This window comes from Nannospalax galili, unplaced genomic scaffold (genome assembly GCF_000622305.1).
Source record: "Nannospalax galili isolate Female #2095 unplaced genomic scaffold, S.galili_v1.0 scaffold599, whole genome shotgun sequence".
Classification (NCBI taxonomy): Eukaryota; Metazoa; Chordata; class Mammalia; order Rodentia; family Spalacidae; genus Nannospalax; species Nannospalax galili.
In genome coordinates this window covers 1,137,424-1,147,548 of record NW_008343079.1, presented here as the reverse complement: position 1 = coordinate 1,147,548, position 10,125 = coordinate 1,137,424, and positions in this window count along the sequence as shown.

Genomic DNA, 10,125 nt, shown 5'->3' with positions numbered 1-10,125 from the left:
AGGAGAGGCAGGCTGCTTCTCAGCAGAGTTTGTTTCCCTTGACTCCAAAGGTCAAGGTGAGGTCCCTGTTGGGGAGGGGGGAAATTGCTGCTATTTGGAACCCTAACACCGGGGACTACTGAGGAAAGACCACCAGACTCAATTCAGATGGAGATAAAAGATTTTATTCAAGCTAGCTTGGACTGCAGCCACCGCATTGGATTAGAGTGCTGCAGTGGGGAGGGAGAGGGAAAGAGGACCTTTTAAAGCTAAAAACCACTAAAAGGAATGTTGACAAGGTGGTCCCCGAATAACAGGGTAGAGGGTGATCTCAGTCTACATGTCAAGGTGCCCTAAAATAGCAAAACAAGCAAGTTACAGAAGCCAGAATCAGCAGTCATATCATAATAATTTTGTTTTCTATGTGTCTAGAGAGCAAGTGACTGTGGCGGCATTCTCCTGGGAGGAAAAGGGAGACGGGTCAGGGTTTCTGAAAACAAACCTTGAACTAGAAATACACTATGGCTAAGCTTCTAAGACGGCTACTTTATCCAAAATGGGGTCGGTTTGGTCAATATAGGAAATTCCCAAGGTAAAAGGGAAATATATAATATCTTAGTCACACATGTAATTGGGTGATGATGAGAGCAAGGTTTTCCTTGATAGCTCACACCAGAGCACTCATGGGTAAGTGCCTGGAAAAGCCCTTAGGAAAAAGGGAATTTGGGAGCATCCACAGTTGTACACGGGGTGAGTGAACGGCAACAGGCACAAGGATTTCTGACAGCTTGCACCAGTGCATGTTAACTGTATTCAGGTTCTACTTTTCTGTCTCTCCTTCATCAAGCCCAAACTGCCAAGAACTGTGCCAAACTTTCGCTTTCTTTTTTATCTTTCCTCTTTCTTTATGGGGAGGGCTTTATCTCCTGAGTCTTGTACACATGTGCAGCAATTAATAGTTACTTAAAGGAATTGGAACTAAAGCATCAGCAAAACAAATTTGGGAACCTTTAAATATTACTCGGAGATATTTTCCCTGGTATTCCAACCATGGGACACTTAATTCAAAATATTGGGAAAAAATTGACTAATTAAGCAACTTCTTTAGAAACAGTTCAATTGACATATTTAATGCTTTGAAACCAAACTAAAGTAGATAAGCATCCCTATCTAGAGGAAAAAAAGGTATGCTTCTCAAAGAATTATGTCTTAAAGAACCTCATGGACCTCCTTCACCTAATTATCCTGCCTTTCAAGGAGTTCCTTCCCTGAGGTCAAAGGAGATGGAAGAAACTAACTACAAGCATTGTGCCTGGTTTGGTATTTGCTAGGCTGAAAAAGCCAGTTCTTTTTGCCATGCATCTCCAGTCTCTGTCTTTGTCTGTCTCTGTCTCTCTCATCTGGAGCTCTTTCATTGTCATCTTTGTTGTATCATATTGCTGCCTCCAGAGGACCTGGGTTCGATTCCCAGCATCCACATGGCAGCTATGAACCATAATTAATTCCAGTTCAAGGGGAATCAGAAGCCCTCTTCTGACCTCCAAGGCATTTCACGACATGGGTGCACTCACATACATGCAGGCAATACACTCACACACATAAAATAAAAATAATAAATAAAATATTAAAAGGGAAATTCAGGGGCTGAAGAGATAGCTCAGTGGTTAAGACACTGTTCTTGCAGAAGACCTGGGTTCGAATCCCAGTACCCACATGGCAGCTAACAACTGTCCGTAACTCCAGTTCCAGGGGGTCTGACAGCCTCTTCTGTCCTCCAGGGGCATTGCACAACACGGGTACACTTACCTGCATGCAGGCAATACACTCAAACACATAAAATAAAAAAAAAATAAAAAGGAATTCACTATCATGTTGATCTACAAATTATTTTATTAATTAAAAAAAAAAAGTCAGAGAGACTGTTTAAGGGGATTTTAGTAATTTAGCCCACAATGAAGTCAAGACTGTCCTTAAGTTAGAATCATTAGAATGTTGGTTGACTTCCATAATAGTTGTAAGGCAATGTTGGGTCCTGCACTGACAGGATCAATCTAACCAGACAAAAATTAAGTTCATTAAGGCCATAGTGTATTAGAAGCCACATTGGGGAGTGCAACTATTCCAAACAGTTTCTAACTTCTTTAGGGTCACTAAGAAAGAAAAGTAAGATACAGGAAAATTTGGGTCTTGTCAGTGAGATTAAGCAACTACATCTGGCAATGCCTCTCTCCTCATGGTCCTGCACAAGGGGGGAATATAAAACCCTAGAGAGCAAGACAAGGGAAATTTAGACAGGGGTAACAAGAGACCCCAACCTGTATCCATTTGTCCTAGATTTCTGATTTTCTGCAATCAAGGCTGGACTGAAGCTTAACCAGAGAATAAAAATGGCCTCCAGTGAAAAATATCATCATAGGAGGGAGGATACTTTAGTTTGCCTCCATTTACAGACACAAGCTAACTAGCTGTGGATGTAAGACTTCAAACATCTAGTCACCCCAAATATAGCCAGGGAGAGACTCAAGTTAGGTGATTGTAAAGGTCAATACTTTTGTCAATTTGATTCTCTTTGATGAGTGCTAACTGCCAAGCACTCATCAACTTACAAAAATGTAGAGATATCAAAAGTGACACTTCAAAATCAAGTGCTCTGATTTTTGTCACATCCTGTTCCCAATGCAAGAACTAGTGGATTCAATTTTAAAAGAAGCAAATGCTTTTTTTGAAAATTAGTGAATTATCCTGTGCTGTTTTGAACTCAGTGGAGAAAGCTGACACTGGACGTGGAATTTGGTTATACTACTTCAGACCCAAGCTTTTTAAATCTCAAAATGTCTTTTGCAAGCTCACAAATCAGGCTGGCCTCCTGACTCAGTGACCAAGAGGAAGACAAAAATAGCTCTATATTAAAAATATAATGCCCTTGAGAACAGTTAAGGAATATAATATTACCAACTGAAGTTATTCCAATGATGTCTACCTTTTAGACAACAGGAGAACCACCCTTAAGCTCACCACTCCCTAAAAAATTATAAGAGGCAAGCCAGGTCCCTGCCAGCTCTAGGGCAATAGGGAATTTGCAAAAAATTTAAATTCAAACAAATTTTTGGAACCCATTTTAAAATGTTTTGGTTTAATTTCAGGTAATTCAAACTGGACTGTAAAAAAGTTTTGTTTGCTCAGATGTTACTGAATTAGATTATACTGGTCACATTCTTATCATGGTTTGTTTTTAACTCCTCCAGGAAATTCTGGCTTTATTTTATTTGGACCTATTGATTTATCACTTACTTTTGTGAAATCAAATGTTAGTTTGTCATAGAAACTCATGAGAGGACAGGCAAGGGTCCTCACAACAGATAGGAAAGGCATTATTGTTACTTATGTCTCACTATATTAAGATAATTAGGAAGAGAAAATGTTAGAAGGATGTTAGAATGGAAATATTTTTAGCAAAGAAGAATTTAGGTATGAAGATGAAGATGGCTGGATGTTTCCAGAATGGAACGAAGAAATAAGAAAACTTTTTTGTATGTTATGAAGGTATTGAGTGATGTATTTTAGATATATAAGGGATGAGACTTAAAGATGAAATATAATCTTAAAATTTCTAAAGTCAGGGGGCTGGAGAGATGGCTAGCATTGTGATTTTTGTTATATAGTTTTCAGCTATACATATGTACTTGTATATTTATTGTATCTTTATTTTTCAGTAGGATTTTGAACTAATACATTTTTCTCTGGTTTTTCATACCATCTAGGCATTATTTTTCTCTCCTCTCATTCCCCCTGTATAACCCTCCCTACTTCTTCCCCAGTTAAATACCCTCCCTTTTCCCCCATTTCCTCCTTAAATAACACCTGTCTCCTACCTCCCTCCTCTCTTGAGCTCCTTCTTCCCCTTTATCTCCATGGTTCTTTTCCATTTTCCTGACTCCTGTGGTTACATCAGGATATAAACTCACATCTAGAGATTTGGAGCTAAGATTCACAAACAAAAGAAAAGGTATGTTGCTTGTTTATTTGAGTCTGTGTTACTTCAAATAGTGTAACAGTTTCTAGTTCCATCCATTTACCTATAAATTTCATTTTTCTTTACCGCCGAGTAGAACCGCTTCCTTTAAGAGGTAACATGAGTACTTTGAAAGACTTCGTATATGTTGGAGAATTTGGAGAGTGAATGGCAGCATTCACATTAGAGGAACAGTGACAAGTTTCACATTATGGTTGAAACTTTGCAGTACAGTTTTGTCACTAAATAATATTCAAAAGTTATACTAGAGGTATAGAATTGTGAATTTATATTCAAAGATATAATTACACATTTTTGTTTGTGAATTATATCAGGTTAGTTATTATACTACTTTCTATTTCTTTTTATTTTTTTAACTTACCGGACTGTAATTTTTATTTCTAGAAGTTCATTTAGGGCATAGGTGAAGGCGAACTAGGGCTATAGAAGAGTAATAGATTCATTCCCCGGCATCTCCAACCAGCTGTTAGCCTTGCCGGATATTGTGGCGCATGCCTTTAATCCCAACACTCGGGAGGCAGAGGCAGGCGGATCTCTGTGAGTTCAAGGCCAGCCTGGTCTACATAGTGAGTTCCAGGACAGCTGGGGCTACAGGGAAACCCTGTCTCAAAAACACCAAAAAAAAAAAAAAAAAAGAAGAAGAGTAATAGAAAAATAATAATGGAAAACCTGTTGGTTCCTGATAATGGGAGAGGTCCAATATCAAGGCCTTGGATACTCAGGACCACATGTGGACTGAGGACCATATTTGACTGAGGACCACATTTGGCCCGGGGTGTGTGTGTGTGTGTGTGTGTGTCTGACCTAGAGGATTAGTCCTTCCTTCTTCCTAAGACCAGAATCTGCAAATGACAGAGACGTCCCCTGTCTTGGACATAAGAGGCACAATACCATGCACAACCTGGGACCTCAGGGAGGGGGGAAGTATGTGGAATGTAGTCACTCAGAAAAGACTGAAACTGCTGCTCAACACAAGGAGGCCCTCCATGCCCTACTCTGCTCCACCATCAGCCTACCACCTGAGGAATGTGGAACTGTGGCTCAGAATAGGGGACCAATGCTTCAGTCAGGGTCTTGTGAGTGACCCAAAGCTCCAGGTTTATGAGAGGGGACCACACCTCTACCTCACAAGAGGAGATCACATCTTGAGTTCACAGGAGGAGACCACAATTTGACTCATGGAAGGAGGTCATAGTTCCAGTTCCCAGGATGGACTACAGCTCCAGTTCACAGGAAGAGGGAGAAAACACAGTTCCAGCTCACAAGAGGGGACCACAGCTCCAGGTTCAAGGGAAGGGAACCTCAGATCCAGCACCCAGGAGGGGAACACAGCTCTGAGTTCTCATAGGAGACCATGACTCTAGATTCACAGGAGGTGACCACAGGTCCATTTTACACGGGCAAATAAATTATTGTTTGAGAATTTCATATATGAGTACTGAGTACAGTATTTATACTGTTTCCACGCTTCTCTCTCCTGCCTCCAAACAACTGACAGTAAATTCTGGCAAGGACTCAGGGGAAAGGGAAACACTCATTAAGTGCTGGTGGGATTGCAAACTGGTGCAATCACTATAAAAATCAGTGCAGAGAATTCTCAAATAAATAAATAAATAATAAATAAATAAATAAAATATTGTTCTTTACTTTCTTACTCATGGAGAACTTGGGAGTAAAGTGAGTTGCAGTTTACTCATTAATGAAGAAAAGCAATGTAATCTAACAGTCTTTGAAAAGTTAATTACAGTTCATTTTGCTCAGTCTGTGATCTCCATAGAGATCATCTCCAGCTCCCTTTGTGAAAAACAAACACACACCAAAAACTACTTTCACATATATGATTTGATTCACCTATTTGTTTTTAAAGCTCCTTTATCCCTTGCAGAAATGACTAGACAATTAACTTCCACTTTAAAATTTTTCAAATGGTTATTTCTACCCAATACACCCAAACAAAAAATATTTTCACCCTAAATCTACAAAGAATTAATCACTCTTATTCAATAGGTGATCCAAATTCATCCAATTTAATGGACAATCTTAGCATTATTTTTCCTTCCATATCTCCAAATAATTTCAACTTTTTTTTATAGCCAGCAGAAAATTTTAAGACAAGCTTCCCTTCACCTCCACGTGGAATTTCATTACTTTCTATACAAATATTTTCTTCCATAAGTACATATTCCATTTCTAGTGCAATAACAAAAACTCGTACACATAGAAACAATAATCAGGCAAAGAAACCATTACATAATGTGGGAACATGGCAGTCTCTTTCACCCCTAGAGAAATACCACCCAGTAGGCAAAACTTTTAGCTGCCATTTCAAACAATTCCCTAATTAACTTTTCAATTTACTAACCTACTCACACTATATGGCTATCAATATTTACCTTGATTTAAAACCTTTCTTCAATGACCAACTCATCCTGTTTGATTTCAAAGCATTTGATCCCATACAGAATTATCTGGCCTCCACAGAAGGAAATCATCATACGAACTATCTTTTCAATTATCACAGGTGAAAACTCAAAAAATTACTCAATCCTGTCTTGACTGCCAGGCAGTGGGCATCATCATCTGGAAAGAACTCAAATCCCAGCTGTTTGTCCTAATGAAAATGAAAGTAACTTACATAAAATCCTTTGGTCTTTTTAAATTGGCTCACATATATGTTAATACTTTTTAAGACTATTTCAGCCCTGTTCAGAAACAAAAATCTGCTTAAGCTGTTTATTTTATTTTAATTTATTTTAAATATTTTATTTATTATTTTCATTTTATGTATGAATGTTTTGCCTGCATGTATGTAAGTGCATCCAGGTTGCACAAGACCCATAGAGGTCAGAAGAGGACATAGGATTCTGTGGAAATGGAGTTAGAGATGGTTGTTAGCTGCCATGTGGGTGCCGAGAACCAAACCTGGGTCCTTTGTAAGAACAGCTAGTGCTCTTAACCTTGGAACCATTTCTCCAGCCCCTGCTTGAGCTGTTTAAAATACAAGCCAGAGCAAATAGTCATCCTGCCTACGTATCTAAAATTTGTATCTCTTTTGTCAACTTTGGGAGATTTGTGTCTCTCATGACATGAATTTGATTCATGTCAAGAGAGACATGAATCACAACATTATTTTTGTCAAATTTGGGAGATTCATGTCTCCCATGACATTCCCTACATTACCTCAAGTACAAACCATAATTATGCAAATTCATTTATTATTCAAAAATGTAATACATAAAAAAGGGAGAATTAATGATTAACTGCTTAGGAACAAATTATACTTTACATCTTTTATTTATTTTAACTTTTTAATTTTTAATTTATTTTTATGTATATCAATATTTTGCCTGCATGTCTGTAACTGCACCAGTGTGTACAATACCCAAAGAGGCCAGAAGAGGGTGTTAGATCCTTGGAACTGGAGTTATGAATGATTTTTAGCCAGCATGTGGGTGCTGGGAAATGAACCTGGGTCCTTTATAAGACCAGCCAGTGCTCTTAACTACTGAGCCATCTGACCAGTACCACTTTACATCATTTAAAAAATCAACTTTAAATTTTTAAAATTGTTCCTCTCAATACCCCGCCCCCATCATCTGCTGGAAAAACGTCTTTAAAAAAAAGTTTTATCAACCCATGATTTTATATAAACTAAGAGCCAACTAACAGCTGGATCTGGTTTCTCTCATTAATTGGAGCCAACGTTCCACATCTGTGCTTTCTCCTATAGGCCTCCTTGCATCCTAGTGTGACCAGCGATGCCTTACCAGAAAACAGTACCTTGGCAAGAGAGATTTTTTTTTCCTGAAATTCAACCATGTGTGAATAGCTGTTATGTTCCTGGTGCCTTCTCCAACACTGCTCTGCCTGTATCACCTACTCCAGAGACCTAAGATGACATCATGCTGACCTATTCTCCAGCACACGACCCATGACTAGCCTACCACCCTACAAATCCTTGCGGAGGGGAGGAACTCCATGATGGGATGCCAATAGGCCTAATTGTGTTTGGGTCTCTTCTCAGTAATCAGAGCACTAGGAGTTCAAGAGGACAACAGCTCTCCTGTCATGCTAGGAGGACAGGAACCTCAGTAATCAGTTCTATTTGGCAGTCTTTAGGGTGTTCTCTATATAGAACTTGTCATCTGCCAATAGGGATAATTTCTTCTTTTCCCATTTGTATGCCTTTTATTTCTTGCTTAATTGCTATGGTTAAAATTTCTAGCACTCTGTTGAACAGTGATGAGAACAGATACACTTGTCTCATTCTTGATTTTAGAGGAAGTGATTCCAGCTGTTCCTCAGTGTGGTGTCGCCTGTGGGTTTATCATGTGTATCCTTTATTGTATGATTCTTCTAGGCATAATTTATTGAGGGCTTTTATCCCAGGGGGATGGTAAATTTTATTAAATGCCTTCTCTGTTTCTAGAAAAAATGTTTTAGGGGCCTGGAGAGATGGCTAAGCAGTTAAGAACACTGGTTGTTCTTGCAGAAGACCCAGGTTCAAATTCCAGCACCCACATGGCAGCTAACAATTGTCTGTGACTCCGGTTCCAGGGGATCCGACAGCCTCTTCTGACCTCTGTGGGCATTGCATGACATGGGTGCACTTACCTACATGCAGGCAATACACACATACACATAAAATAAAACTAATAAACAAAATATTTAAAAAATTAAAAAAAAGAAAAAATCATGTTTTTGATATCTTTGAACATGCAAAGATTCCTTAGAAAAGATGTTAAAGATTTTTGGTCACTAGTTTCATCAAAATTTAAAATACTCAATTATTAAAACAAAATTTTAAAACCATGAATAAGCTACAGCCTGGAACAAAGCATGTCTAATAACATGTCCCACTAAGACCTTGTATCCAGAGCACATGAAGAACTAAAAATCAGGAAAAATTCCAATTCTTTAATCACAAAAGATATATCCATGTCCCATAAGCACATGAAAAAATAGCTGCCAGAGAAATGTGTTCATCTTGAAGTCTGTAAGCAAGACAGACCTAGAAGGAGCAGCAAAGTGGTATTAGACCGCAGGAGAGCAGTGATATGCCAAGGGGATAGGCTTGTTGGGACCAAGTCTAGTCAGTACGGAGCTTAACTGTCCATAGCAGGTTTAAAATAATAATGAAATTAGTGAATAGTTGTCTGCTTTTTATCAGTACCATATGACAGCGATTCCAAACAATATCAGCGATAAAAGATTCTTGGCTGTAGAACTCTCGCCTCCCTCCCTCACCACAGATGATAGTTAAGCCCTTATGCCATATGTAATGTGAATCTCCTTCCTCCTTTAACACATTCTGTCATTAGAGGCTTCTGGAAATGCGTGTTTTTTAATTATTCCATGATACTTCTTCATATTTTGTTAGCAGATCCTCTACCACTGAACACTAAGACTGTTTGCATTTTTCCAGCCTTAGAAACAACATGTGGATCATATCTCTATATATTATTGACATTTTCCAGGTTATTTCTCTGAGAGAAAAATGTACCTTCTTGATTTTTGTTCCCTGAGGAAAATCTTCGGTGGTGAATGACCTGGAAATGTGTAGCTGGGAGAGATGCCCAGCAGAGCTTCAGCTCTGGACAGAAGAAGGCAGGCAGTAGGCAGGGTTGTGCTGAAACAGCCTGGGGGAGCTCTTCCATCTGACATACAGTGAGCACTAGGCACGCGTTTGGTGGATAAACAGAAGCAGTGGGACTACGGAGTGGAGAGTAAGGCAAAAGACATAGACACTTGTGCTGAAAATACACAAACTGGAAACCCTGTTCGCCTCCACGTGGGCAAAGGACTGGCAGTGGGGAATCACTCCTTCCACACACCTTCCAACAAGTCAAGTGCTGGAGGCCTGAGGTGGGGGGCAGGAAGCCAGTGGCTTTTCTCTCTGCCGGGCTAGTAGCAGAGATCAGCTGTCTGGGAGGAAACGCTGAACTAAGAGAAGGCGCTGCTTTGCTCTTCCATCAGCGCTTTGGGAACCCGAGTCACCACTTATTAAGCAGTTATGTCATGAAGCATCTCCCTGGGGACAGTGGCCACAGGACAGTGTCAATAATGAAGATCTATTGCATAAGCAGAAAAAGCTCAATGGACAAAGCCTCCCT